This window comes from Cuculus canorus, chromosome 2 (genome assembly GCF_017976375.1).
Source record: "Cuculus canorus isolate bCucCan1 chromosome 2, bCucCan1.pri, whole genome shotgun sequence".
Taxonomy (NCBI): Eukaryota; Metazoa; Chordata; class Aves; order Cuculiformes; family Cuculidae; genus Cuculus; species Cuculus canorus.
In genome coordinates, this window is record NC_071402.1 from 90,567,150 (window position 1) to 90,581,792 (window position 14,643).

General features: G+C 42.4%; 1 long non-coding RNA gene across 3 annotated transcripts in view; it reads left to right on the forward strand.

Annotated features, from left to right (window-relative positions):
- The first annotated feature begins 1,359 nt into the window (after positions 1-1,359).
- LOC128851411 (uncharacterized) overlaps positions 1,360-14,643 on the forward strand; it is a 28,933-nt gene continuing 15,649 nt past the window's right edge. The window contains exons 1-5 of one of the 3 annotated variants that reach the window (XR_008448787.1): positions 1,360-3,323; positions 3,834-3,951; positions 4,560-5,633; positions 6,603-6,620; positions 13,093-13,253. This is a non-coding gene — a long non-coding RNA (uncharacterized LOC128851411). Of the gene's footprint in view, positions 3,324-3,833; positions 3,952-4,559; positions 6,621-9,502; positions 11,646-13,092; positions 13,254-14,643 lie in introns of those variants that run through there. The other 2 variants (XR_008448786.1, XR_008448788.1) reach the window with 2 other exon arrangements.

The following is a 14,643-nucleotide window of genomic DNA, read 5'->3' on the forward strand; positions in this document are numbered from 1 at the left end:
AACTTAGTACAGAAGGTGGGGCCAGGGTTGAGGAGAAGCCAAACCAAACATATTCTTTTCCAAATGGGTATAATATAAAGTTTTGGAAAATTTCTGAAGCTCTCTCAGTTATAACACCTAGCACACAAACTTTTTAACTGTCTGCTGGCACTCAGTGGGTAAATAGCAGCTGTTGTCCCCTTGTTGACCTTTTCTTCTCTCTCTTTCAGATCTGTCTGCTCACCTGATTCTCTCTTAGTCAACTTATTGTTGTCATTCATGTCCAGCTAGTGTTGTGTCCTGTGTGGGTCGCTGCACTCTGTGAAGAGCGAAAACTGACTGAAGAAGGTCCAGAAACCCACAATGAGATATGTCTTCTGAAGAAAGATTACACTAACTAGAATGGAGGATGTATATGATAATTGCTTTCAAGAATGTGAAAGGCTGCTGGGAGGGGAAAGAAATACAGCCACAGAACCACAGAACTGCCGAGTTTGGCAGGGACCTCTAGAGATCACCTAATCTAAGCCCCTGTTATGAGAACAGTCAGCTAAAGGAGGTTGCTTACGCCATACCCAGTTGGGCTTTCAATATTGCCAAGACTGGAGATACCACAACCTCTCTCGGAAACCTGTGCTAGAGTTTGATCATCCTTAGAAAGGTTTTGTTCTTATATTTAAATGAAATTTCCTGTGTGTCAGTTTGTTTCCATTTCTTCTTGTCCTATCACTGTCCATGACTGATAAGAGTCTGACTCTGTCTTCTTTATTCTTTTCCATCAGGCATTTATATGCATGGAACTTTTCCTTCTCCAAGCTGAACAGCTCCATCTCTCTCAGCTTGTCCTCATATGTCAGATGCTTCTATCCCTTAATCACCTATGTGGCACACCACTGGACTTGCTTCAGGATGTCCACATCTCTCTCTTACTATGAAGGCCAGACCTGGATCAAGCACTCCAGATATGTCTGACTAAGGCTGAGCGAAGATGAAGGATCACCACTCTCAACCTGCTGGTAATGCTTTCCGAATGCAGAAAACAAGGCTTTTGGCTTTCTTTCCAGCAAAGCCACATTGCTGGCTCAATGTCATCTTGGTGTCCTTCAGGACCCCCAGGTTCTTTTCTGCAAAGTTTCTTTCCATCCACTTGGTCCTCAGCCTTTACTGGGGCATGGGTTTATTACTTCCCAGGGGCAGGATTTTGCTTTTCTATTTTGTTGAACTTCACGTGGTTCCCATCAGCCCATTTCTCCAGCCTGTTAAAGTCCTTCTGTATGGCAGCACAATCCTCTGGTGTGTCAGCCACTTCTTGCACTTTAATGTCATCTGCAGACTTGCTGAGGGTGCACTCTATCCCGTCATTGAGGTGATCAACGAAGACATTCAGCAGTCTAGGCCCTTGCATCAGCCCTGGTGTCTGGCCTCCGGTGAACTTCATGCCACTGATTGCAATCCTTTGAGCCTGGCAGTTCAGACATCTTTCCGTTCATCTCACCGTCCACTTCTCTAGCCTGTATTTCATCAATTCTTTATCATGCAATCTAGTCATCAGCTTTATAGTGGGAAGGACAAGAAGTCATAGCCATAAATTGCAACTAGGGAGATTAATATTAGACAAAAGAAAAAGGCTTTCCAATGTTGGCGACAGTGAAGCACTGGGACAAGTTTTGTGACAAGGTAGTAGATAGAACAGATGATCCATTAAGGTCATCTCCAGCCTTTTTTTCTTTGATCCTTAATAAGATTTTCAGAAACATCAACTCTGTGTATTTATCCCTCAGTATGAGCTAAAGTGGGACTTGATTAAGTGAATGGTCCCAGTAACTGCTTAGGAAAGAGTGAAAGGTAAAACAGTGGAAAGACATTTTCACTTTAAAGCAGATGTATGCTCCAAGGTGGGAACTGCCTCAGCCCACCCTGACACCACTTGGGGGTTTGAAGCTCAGGCTGAGACCTCTTGCACCACAGGAGAATTTTTTTATTCAGAACTGAAATATTCCCATATTCTTTAAGCATCTTGGTTATCTATTAGTGCACTTCAGCATATCAAGGAGAGTTGTTTATTTGCTAGATTAAATATAATCACACGAGTATAAGGAAGAGCAAAACAGAAGTAACCATTATGGCGCGTGCTCCTGCGGAGGGGAATAGAGGCTGGGGCTTGGGAACAAAATATTTTTTCCCTTGGGCAAGCAGGATTGCCTGTGTCTCTGGCCCAGATGGAGAAACAATTGTCAGTAGCAGGAGAACCTGGAGAATGTAGATTGTTCTGCAGTCAAGGGATGTACTGTTGGTGCCTACAAACAGATAACCTCTCTTTCTAGAGGTTAACCTCACTGCAGCTGATATGGTGGATATAAACAAATCCAGAGCCCTGGGGTGCAGCTGAATCTGATGGAGGCAAGCACATCTTTACTCCTGTGAAAGTCTAGCTGACTCCTGTCTACAACTCCGTGTCTGTCATTTGCCTCCTTCCCATATTTGCAAGACAGGGGTTCCTGTTACAAACTTAATGGTTTTTCCAGACTGAATATGCTATGATTTCTGCACCAGCCTACTGGGAGATGGCTCCACATAGCCAGTATCTCTGCTTACTTTGCGATAGCTTCCCTTGAGTCGCATACTTCACACAGCGCCCCTGGGGTCACTTTTTTATAGGTTTAAGCCTTTGTCCAGGCCCAGGAATAAGATAAGCAGTGAAAGCGCAGAAACGCCTTTCTTCTCTGATCCCTGTCTGAGGGCAATGGGCATCTGGGCAGTCTTTAGTTGGGCCAAGAGACTGTGGAAAGGAGGAGGAAGAGACACTGCCCAATTGAAAACGAGACAAATGTTCAGTTCGTTATCCAATTCCTTCTTAGAAGGGAAAACCCAGAGTTAGGTGTGTTGATTTCGAGGCATGCTGGTGGGGGTTGGTGCAGGAGCACACATTCTCCTTAGCTCCAACACAGAGTTTTGGTGCAAGTTGAGACTTGCATGTTCGGGGCTTTAGTTCTGCATGTGAGAGAAAAGGATGGCACACTCTGTTAAGAGTCTGAATCAGAAGTGATTCATACTCAGATATTTCATATGGGTGCCATAAAATGACTTGAAGAGAAACTAAAGTGAAATATGAGGCTGGATGAAAGGGAAAGGACCACATAGTGATCCACCCACTTTTAAGCCCAGAAGAGACCATTATTGCAATTCAGTCAGACTTCTCCCACAGCACAGAACTCAGGACTTAACTGAACTCCTACTGCAGAGCAAGAGCTGCGATTGAACTAGAGCACTAGCGTATTTCAAGAGAAACTGCCCAACTTGATCTTGGAGAGAAAATGAAATGGAAGAATCCACCACTGCCTATGGTAGGTTGTTTCTTCTCTATTAAACATACGTTTCTTGTTCAATTTGTCTTGGTTTGGCTCCTGACAGTCTGACTTATTTCATGCTGGTATGCTAGCTAGAGGAGCACAATGTCACCCTAACTCTGTTCCCTGGGCACGGGACTCTGAGCATCACTAAAGGCACTGCATAGATTTTTCATTTATTAAGCTAACTAACTCCAATGATCCCTAAAGCTATGGGTGAACCAGGAGATCCAGAAGCTCTCTTTAACTCTTGATTCTGGGTGAGTGCCTAAACTGTGAACTCATTTTGCACAGAGGTGCACACAGCCTGCCCCTGCTCTCTGTGCTTTGCTTCTGTGCCAGAAAAGCCCAGGTGAACTGACTGGACAGAAAGTCCTTTCATCTGTGTCTCCAAGGGACTGAGGACCCTACGATATACCACAGAATGTATGCCCAAGTTGACCTAGGTGGATGCACAGAATTTCCTACCCTAACACCCACTCAGTAACCTGTGAACCTGTTTTTCAGGCTCATCTCTGAATCCTCTCTAGGGTTTCAGCCTTGCCCTGTGGACCCAGTCTCCAGATGTACTGTCCCAAGGCTGGTCATGCTGGTGCTGAGCACAGCTGTAATGAAACTTTCTGAGGTAAAATGCCAAGCAAATGTTCTGCAGTTTTCTCTCCAGTTTTGATTTTGATTTCATTTGTATGGGTTTGTGCCTAATTGCTTGCCTATTGTGAAAACTTGATGTGTTGATTTTCCAAGAGCTACAGAGCAGCACTTGGAGAACAATCAGTCAGATGTTTTGTCACATCCCAGGCAGCCCTAGCAGAATTTGCCTGAAATGAAATGTAACATCTCTACACTGCAGGCAATATTTTTGCTGATAGCGCTTCTGCATCTCTTGCTAAATAAAAATAGATCCCTCCTTTTGTTGGTTCAGACATCAATTAAAAGCAAAACCAAAACCCCACTTACATTAAGATGACACAGAACCAAACTGGAAGCTGAAACCATCCTCCACATTTGACCGAGGTCACATCAGGTCCCAGACTTGATCCTGAGCCATCTGCTAATTGCTGCAATTTTGCAATCATATATCCCAAAGCAAATTTAGTTTGTAAGAAGCTGTTGGAACATGGATTCATCCTTGGAAATCATATTGTGTCTCTGTTAATGGGCACTGCAGATTGCTAAGCTGCTCCAGCCTGCTTTGCCACAGCATAAACTTGGATAATGTTCTGTATTTTCCAGGTTTCTTCACCCTGGGGTGTTGAGGAGCTTCAGAGAATTCTGCAAGCTAAAGGAAGCCTGAGGCCATTTGTCTTTAATACTGGACTCAAGGGCTGTAGAGACACTGAACCTGCAGGCATGATAGGCAAGACCCCAGTGCAGCCAGCAACCCCATATCAGAGCATGCCAGCACCTTTCCTGCCAGCACTCGGGAACTGCATTGTCAGGCTCTTATGGGGTACACAGTGCATGGGATACACAGTGAGCAACGTTCCAGGATGCTCTGGAGATGTCTCTATCCAGCAGCCAGCAGCTGCCAAAACTCCAACTGCAGCATTCTCTGCACCCCAGACCACTGGCAGGAATACTAAGAAAAGGCAGAGGCTGAATGCAAAAAGTGTTCAGACCAAACTGGGATATTCAGATTACTGAAAGCCTGCATGTATTCCTTTGAATGCAGCAGTGACAACAGCACAAAGTATTTCCGGTGTTACTGTAACAGCTTTCCTGGGGGCCTTTGTCCTAGACAAGGTTCTGTCAAGGGTATTAGAAATATCAGAATAAACAAAACAATATGGAAAGATAGGGAGCAATTTGTCATCATCTTCTGCTGTTATAACCAGTTCTCTCATGATCTCCATTACACTGATGCCCCATTTGACTCAGCCTTTTAAGGTACTTGTCCTCATAACACCCTGGTGAGGCAAGGGAAGTGCTGCAGATGGGCACAGACACTAGGTCTGTGTTAATAAAATTAACAAACGTTCGCAGGGCTGTCTGGTGCCCCCAAAGCCAGAAGCACAATCTGGGTTGTGATTGATCACAGAGTCACACCTAAATGGAACCACAAGAAGTGGCTCACTGCTTCCTATGTTACCTGACCCATACCATGCTCAGACAGTGGTCAGGAATTAAGTACTACCTGGCACAAGCCAAAAGGACGATGAACATAATAAACAGTAGAGGCAAATGTGCTGTTGATCCTAGGCCTTCATCTCATTTAGTTTTTTGGGCAGGGGTATAACCAGAGAAGCTATGTCTTGTTTTCCTGCAGATATTGCCCTCTCTCATCTCAAATTCAGCCAGACATTCTAGGTAAGCACACAAATATTTTCGTAGACATTGTCCCAATCATGTAGCCCACCATCATGTGGGAAATCTATGACAGAGGAAGAAACTTAACCTGCATTAGTCTGGCTGCTGTACTCAGGCTGCTCAAGGGGATGAAGTGAGATACCAGAAACAGGCAAGGTGGGACCTGTGCTCATCATGGCAGGGGTCTGCCTTTTCTTCATTTGTCTGCAAAGCACATAGCTGTGGCCTTGTGTAAATAATGCATAACATGCACGGTCATATTTCCTACATGTCCCTGCTGGCACAGAAGGCTTCAGTAGGAAAATGTCATTGCTGATCATTAAAAGACAACAAACTCTTCAATTACCAAAATAAATAAGTGGTATGTTGTTGGCTCTTACAGTGAGTAGGATCCTACATGTTGTGGGTTTTTTTCCCCATGTGTGCACCTTCAGCAAATTGATTTGATAAAAACCAGTTCCAGACATCACCTTATTTCAAGTACAGTTACCTAGGAAACCGCAATGTACTGCTGGGACGAGCTGCCCGCTCCTGCTCCAGTTGGAGCTATTACACACATCAGCTCTTCCTTCAGGAAGAGCAGAATGCTGTTAATGCAGACTTCTAGCCTCTTTATGCAGATACAGGCTGTGCATGCGTGCGAAGACAGACACACAGTTACAAATGCCTGTGGGAGGGAGACACACATACTATCCACACCTACGTCTGCGTACTAAAAATTGCTCATTTAACTATGAGCCCACATGTAGATGTTGTACCTACCTACAGCATATGAATGCATAGATCTACACAGTAGCTGTGTGTACATATGCACGTATACACATATGCCTACGCAGAGTGGCTGGTGTGTGTGTGTCTGCTTGTACACGTAGGTGTTGCTTCTCATGAAATGACTTCAGGGCTTCTACAAAATTGTAATTTTATTTGTGGATCTGAGATAACAAGGTCTTTTTTCTTTTTTTTTTCCAGTGGACTCATTTTTGAAAGGTGAGTTCATCTACTTCGCGACAACAAGGTATTTGCACTTTCTGCTCTGCATTTTCTGCAAAATTAGTCCCTTGAAGAGCAACTCTAGCATGTCACAGTGGTACTTGCAAAACGAGTGGATGGCAAAAAGCCCAAGCATCACAGTTCTTTTGTGAAATAATTGATTTTACTAGATTACTGTAGTGTGTCCACAGCAGCGGCATGTCTCTCAGGTGTGAAATATTCAGCTGCACTGTGTCATAGAGACATGAGAGGCTCAAGTGCTGGGTTGAAGGTGGGAAGGTATAAGTGAGTAGTTGGATAGGGGAATCCCATATCCCTCCTTGCACCAAGGCCCAGGAGCTACACCTCACCATGGGGATGCAAACACACGCATAGTCAACTCATCTGCTCTTGCTATATCACGGGTAATATTGACTGGAGCTAGTTTTTATTTAGTAGACAGCCCTGTCAATAAGAAACCTGTTTTTCCCCATGCTGTTATTCAGCAATTTTCCAGAGGCAGTGGATGGTTTTAATGTTTTCTTTTACAGGAATATGGAGCCCAATGTGCATCTCATGGATGGGAAAATAAAATCTGCTGTACATATCTCTCTGATTAGTTTGCTCTGTGTCATAACTCATGTAGTCATCTGCAAGTATCTGCAGCCCTTTACCCTGTCTTTCACCAACTACAAATATTGTGTCTATTCTGGTACAGAAGAAAAATATGTTGAAGAGGTAGAAATGGTCAGAGAAGCTGCCCTGAGGCACACTATACATCTTATATTATTTGCAGATTTCCAATACCTGTTCCTTTTGCTATCCTGTATGAGTATCCAGTGAATAATAGGGATAATAAACTCACAAGAAGAAGAGGAGGTTAAATCCTTCCTCTTCCCCATTCCTATAACCTGCATCTCTGGGCTAAGAAGCAGTAGAATAAATCCAGTGTATGGGCTAGATCAGTGGCCCACAAACATCCACCTGCAGGGAGCAGGGCTATGCCACCCACCTAGACGTAGCTGTGTTGGCTGACCTGTTTCCAACAATGTCTTCTTTGGTTTTCCTTCAGTTAACCTGCTGGCAAAGTCCGTTCCACCACTCCTGCCTTGTTAGTGCCTCATTGGGTACCCAGTGCAAATATTTGTCCCATAGGGTCCTTTCCAGCCAGGTGAATTTAAAGTGGTGAAAATGATCAAAGGCATAAAATGTTAGGCTGCTGATTTGCTATATCTCCCCTCTCAGGCTGCCCTTTGGATTCAAGCCACCCAAAACTTTGATAGTCCCTGAGAAGGGAGGTACAGAAACATAATCACTCTGCATGGATGTACTCACAGCCTGCAGAGTTGTGTATGACCCTGCAAAGGCCACCAACAGGTTCTGCTTCCTCCAAGGGATAGCTCACATTTGGGGAAAATCAAAGGCATCCCTTCCCATCCACACAGACTCCCAGACCTGTCCTGCAGTGCACCTGATGTACAGCTGCTGTTTTACTTGAATATAGGGTAAGCTGGGAGCTAGGAGCAGCTATGAACTGCTGGATGGAGAGCATGTGGCTGCTGGTTTGTCTTGGGCTTGCTATATACACACATGTGCGCACACGGATGCAACGATTGATCTAATGAAGGGAAGAGGGAGCAGCATGTCAGAGCTCATCTTTCAGTAGAGCCATTTTAGGGAGCTACAGGTTTAAAAATGTATTTTCAGCTTCTTCTGATTTGGGGGTTGTGGCTAGGCCTCAATCTAGAGGACATCTTCTATCCATGATAGCACTTAAACATATGCCTTGGTGTTCTGAGCTGGAGTTTGAGTAGCGCAAAGGCAAGAACTGTTCATTTGCTCTACAAAAGGCCTGCCTCACAACCTGTTTGGGTCTCCTCATGTCTGTCAGTATAGACAGGAGCAGGCGGCATTCACGCTAAGGCATGAGTTATTGCATGAAATAGTTGCCAGGCAGCAAGTTGCTCCTAGGACAGCTGCCTTTGTCCAAAATATGCACCAAAATTCTAGAACATTTTCAAGTGTGCTGATGTTGCCCAGGAGTCTGACTCACGTGCACAGGAAAACGAGAAATGTATTGAGGGTTTTGTCTGTCTCCTCCTCCAAGGTCTACCTATCCTTCTGACTTGTCCGCCTAGAGACTAGCTGACCATCAGAGATTCTAGTAAAGTCTCTTTTACAGAGATAGTGTAGCAAGTGTTGGAACTCTTGAACCATGGTATACTGCTAGTCAAAAAATTACCAGTGAGGTCTAACCATTCAGCAGCTAGAACCCAAACAGTATGAGTCGTGCCTTGTAGAATACATACCTTTGATAAATATGTAGAATGTATGTAATACTCTTTCTAATATACTGCATTGCGTTCTCACTAATTGAGTAAAAAATATGTGCTCTCCATACTCATAAAGCAGCAGGTATCCTTATAAGTCATTTGTCAAATACATACCTGCCATGTTGGAGCTCTTAGGATTTGCAAGTAACTTGACCTACTTATTTTGTGCACATCTAGATAGACAGACAGATCATCAGGTAGGTATTGAAAGTCCAGTTCAGTGACTGAGAAACCTTTAATTTCATCAACGTGTCAGCACTGGAATTATCAACATTTATTTGGCATTACTCAGTCTAAGATAGACTCCTGTAGTTCCTTGTAGTTCCCTTGTTGATTGTTGCATGTAATTTCTATAACAAACTTGGCTCATTTCTGTTATGCATACTATGTATGTCTATGTGTGTATACATACATATGTGTATGAATATACTTACACACGTACATACGAAGACCTCTATGTATTTGTATCTATGGCACACTCAAAAGACCCTCCATATATTTTTCAAACTCATAAACAGCTAATGTGGAAATTATAGACACAGGATTTCTCTCATCCTCTGTCTCCAGAATGAATTGGGGCGTTTTAACAGCACTGAATAATGCTGATGGAGTGAGCAACAGCCTATCCAGACCAAAACCTCTTCAGTGCATCATTGCCTTCCTGGGGCAACGGTTCAAGTGACTGGGGACCTGCTTTTATGAACAGATATTCAGAAAAGGGATTTGCCTATAGTAATTTTATCAATGCCTGGGACTCTTTCCTGGAAACTTCTATATGTGTCAGATTTGTTGATTGAGTTTATGTGTTGTTCTGCATAGCAGCGTCTCCAGAAGGTTTATCTTCCTGGCTACCTATAAGTCATTGATCTTTGTGTAATTATATCCTGGAGGATATTATGTTTGCTTGGATACATTTCTCATTTGAAATACTGAAAATTGTGAATAGAGAAGCTTTGGCAACCATCAAACTTGTGATAATTGTCTGAGCTGTAAAAGCTGCTAGGGCCTCACAGAGACAGTGGCAGCAGATGCATCTGTGCCTGTGTTACCCTGCTTTCCCAACATCCTTAAAGCTTGACTGCTTTTTTTGACAACATTACAAAAGCAGTGTAGAAAGGAAAAGAAACACAGAGAGAGTAAAACATTTACTTACTTGTAGAAATGACTCAAGGTATGGCTGATGCTAAAAAGATAGAGTACTGGCTGGAGGGCAGTAACATCTAGGAATAGGTTTTTTCCTCTGGCTGATATTTTTCATGTCCTGTGCCATGCTATATATAATCCTGTACATCTCTTCTGTAAGGAAACCTATGCAGGCAACAGAAAAAAAAAAGCCCCAAACTGCAGCAGCTCTGCAAGCCTTGATCCACAGACCCATTGACTTTAGTTATAAGAACTAAGAGCATAAGGGGAAAGTGGAGATTTCATATCTTCCCCCAGATGAGGTCAGAGTTTGGCCTCTTCTGGATGTCTCTGTGAATATCCAGTCAGTGACCCAGCCTCACTACAAGCAGAGACTCAGGTTCCATCCTTGGCCTGGAACTGCTGATGTTACCTGAGAAATTGGTTCTGCCACCTCAAGGCCACCTGACCCTTTCCATGCTAAACTCATGTTATCAATTCTTTATTACTTAGCCTGAGCATAATACATTTTTTGGAAGATGATCATATGACCGTATGATGGGCTTCTAGGTCCAGACCAGGTTTGCCCATTTTAGGAATTAGGCACTTCAACTGGAACAGGAGCAGAGCAGAGACACCAGTGGAAACAGAGTGGCGGACTGGCTGTCTTCTGAGAGAAGACTGAATTTGTCTTGTTTAGCCTAGCAACAAAAAAAGCTGACAAAAACTAGAATTGCTATCTGTAAATACCTCAGAGAGGGAAAAGAGTTTCTTAAAAAAATCAGTTTAGCATGATAGCAAATGTATGGATCTCAGTGTAGACTGGAAATGAGAAGCTCTTTCTAGTATCAACGTGATGAGATCCTCCCACAGGCTTCTGTGGCATGCCATGAAGTCAAAACAACCCAATTAGCTTTACAGTGAAGCTTGAGTAACTGATAAAAGGGAACCCACAAAGACATTGCCTCAAGTGCAGGACCCTGGATTGCGTGATCTAGGACATCCCTTCCAGGATGGCATTTCTAAGAGGAGAACTATGATTTCAACACAATATGTGGATACTGAAGTTGTAAATATCTCTTCTTAGGTGTTCAAAATCATTTAATTCACAAGCAAGGCTTTACTGTCTCTATGATTTTTCTCTAGCAGTGCTGCTGAGTATAAATGCATCATTGCTTTAGCTCTGCTCAAGTATTTAGACGTGAGTGTGTTGGAAATGTTCATGGGAAAATTAAACAATTTTCTGTTTGGTGTTTGTTATATGTGCTGCATATTTTATTTTCCTTCAAAGAAGTATTGATGTATTTGGACAACACTTTCTTTTTTTAATTATAGTGTGTCACCGCGTAGTTGAAGCTTGAATTTTAACACATGATACAGTTTCTAACTTTTCCACACCTTTTCTGTATGAAAGCTTGAGTTTTCAGTCTTATCACTCTTTTAACATAGAGACAGTTTGACTGTAGTAATGATGAGGTGGCTGCAAGAATGGTCAGCTGAAACAAGTTTTTCATCAGTAGTGCTGTGCTGCTAGGATAATAGAAAGTTTGCATAGTGTTAGGTAATAAAAGCTAACAACAAAAAAAAGAGTTGATTTACTTTCTAGACAAATTATAATTGGACTGCTTTGAGCTGCATTTAACTGAATCTACTTGCAAGAGTTGGGTAACACTAAGACAAGACAGGGAATTTCAGTGCTGATAACATTCTTATTCCTAAAACCAATTATTTTCAAACATGTCATCTACACTAGCTCTCATTGAGGATTAACTACATGACAGGCTTGAACTTCTAAAAGCAAGCTAGTCTTAAATTATGAAAGAGCAGGGGGAGAAGGTGAGACTAATTTTTACCATATGGAAACGTGAAGTTTTTCAGTGTCATTCAATGTCTTTTGCCATAATTATAATGAGAAATATTACCCTTCTTTTCTTGACTCCCTAAGAGGAAACACTTTCCAATTGGATAGTGTAGACTAATTTTTAATGAGTCACTTATCACATGAATAGTTTATTGAGAATGAGTCTTACTTATCTAGTCTAGGAACATTTTTCTCTTAATTGCTTTGGAAGTATTTAAGTGTATTTGAACTTCACATTGCGTGGACCAACAATAGTTGGATACTACATTTGTAATGTCTGGCTGGACAGAATTCACACCAAGAGCTAGATATCATCTGACTCTATGATAGTCAATTCAAAATCCAATTACAGCAAATATTCATGGACATTATGTGAAAAAAATTATTCTCTCCATCTTCCCAGACGTATACCTCTGAGAGTTTTCAGAGAACGGATCTCATAATTCTCACACTTCCTAAATCCTCCTAGGTTAAGAGACATACTGCTGTTGTATCCCTCTTCTTGAAGCTGAGACAACATGAACACTGCTGTTAGGTATTTGTGGGAATGCTGCGTATACTCTTCTAACTGCATGTAGGTTTTGTGAAATGTTTCACCCCAAAGCAAATACTTACAGATGCGGGAGTCTGGTTGTTATTCAGGATTTGATTTGCTACAGGTAGTGCAAACCCAGTGAAATTTTCACTGATGAGGTCTGTGTTACCAGGCTGTCAATATTCCACACAGACCACCAAAATTATAGACAATCAAAGTCAGGTGAATAAAAGGGGTCAGTAAATGCACTCATCCGAGACACATAGAAGAACATCAGCATTTCAGTATGACCTAGGCTGTCAGAGTTTCCATTCACATCTGTTGATGTTCACTCTTTACATTTTTAGGCTTAGAGTGGCTTAGCTGGTGTCCAAGGATAAATGGCCCACATTTCTCAGGGCTTGTCACATAAATATTCTCCTTGACTGGAGATGTTATTGAGGGACATATATCCAAGATGGGAAAGAATATCTGGACTGAGAAAATTTAATCCTGAAAAGTGGAAGAAGAAGATTGAAAGGCAGATAATCATAAGTTTAAGGATATAAACTTCAGCAGAGTAGGAATGAGATCTGTAGGAGAGGCAGTCTGCCCCACATTTAAGGTTTTGGGCTGATTGGGGGTATTTATCATTCACAGAGGAATTCAACCTGCCCATTCTTGGCAAGATAATGTTGAACAAGATGGGCAACACACTGGCTTCAGCACGGCGGCTGAGGTTGCTTCCCTGGAGCTTAAGGACTCAGACACAGCATTCAATGGCAGCAACTTAATGCTTATTACTTACCACCAGGCATAAGGTAAGCAATGGGAGTTGATCCTATGCATTAGTCCACAGCAACTGTGAGATTAATTACATTAGCTTAAATGTCACTGAAGGAAGTTTGGCTGACGTATGCAAGCTCATTAAGCCACTTTAATCCTAGCACTGTAGGAAAAGGTGGTTTCAGCAGACTGAAATAGGATGGGGAGTCCTCACTGCATGATGCAAAACACAGAGCACAATACACAGCTCTTCAGGCCAAGAGACAGTAGGGAGGTTCTGTCTTTCAGGTGGAAAAAATGAACTATGCAGCCTTTCCCTTTCTGTAGCACCTCTGCTTAGCCAAAGCAATAAACAACCACATGAGGCTCAAGGAACTAGCCTGGCACAGGGCACAGGGCTTAGGCTGGCACACCTTATTCTCCAGTTCCATTCCTCACAGAAAAAAAAAAGGCATTTTCAGGTAGACATGGCTGAAATAGCTTCAGTCAAAAGAGAAGATCATAGATTTTTTTTCTATTAAGCACAATCATAAAACTAGGTCCTATGTCTTTGTCAAAGAAAATCAGAAACATCCCTCAAATATATTTTTCTTTTGCTAAAATAGCACTTAGTTATTTGTTTGGTTTTGTTTATTTATTTTTAATGGGGAAGGATATTCTGCATTGAAAGTAATACATTTATTTGAGAAATGATAAACTGCAGAAAATATTTTCTTTTCCTTGCAAAACAAATTTTTGAATGGGTTCATCAAAAGACATGAACTAGATATTAAAAATAGGCAGAGATTTTTATCCTGCCAACTGTCAAGCATACTTCCAACAAAGGCATTTCAGCTCTATTCTGAATTTTTAGCTCACCAATAGCTCTCCTAACCTTGCAGAGATGGCCTGAATTCTACTGGTTAAGCGTGTTCTCATCGACTACTTGATGGCCAGCCCAGGCTTTCAAGGCTGTAGAACCCAACTGGCAACTCAGAAAATAAAGACTGTGATTTTTTTGTTTTTAGCTGACAAGTGTACTGAAGGCCAGTTTAATTTGATTTGACACAGGTAGTCATTTCAGTTGACAATCATCCACCACAAAACATGTCACCGTTGGCTAATGACCTAGCTTTATCGATAATCTTCTGACATCTTTTCCACATTGAGTATGACATGTGTCTGTGAACTTCCGGCAATAACCCTTTCATGTTTTTAAATCCCTGAGGATGAAATGCCTGGCTCCAAAACGTCATTTCTTCCTCACAAGAATGCACCAGCTGCTAAGTGAGCTTCCTGTGATGCTCTCTCCATCTTAGCCCTAGAGGCTGGTGGGGAGACACATATAAAATGCCACGGGAGGAAACATCTGCCCTCTGTTTCCATCCATCACACCAGGCTAGGCCACAGCCTGAAGGAGATGGAGCCAATGGCCTGTCTTTCCTT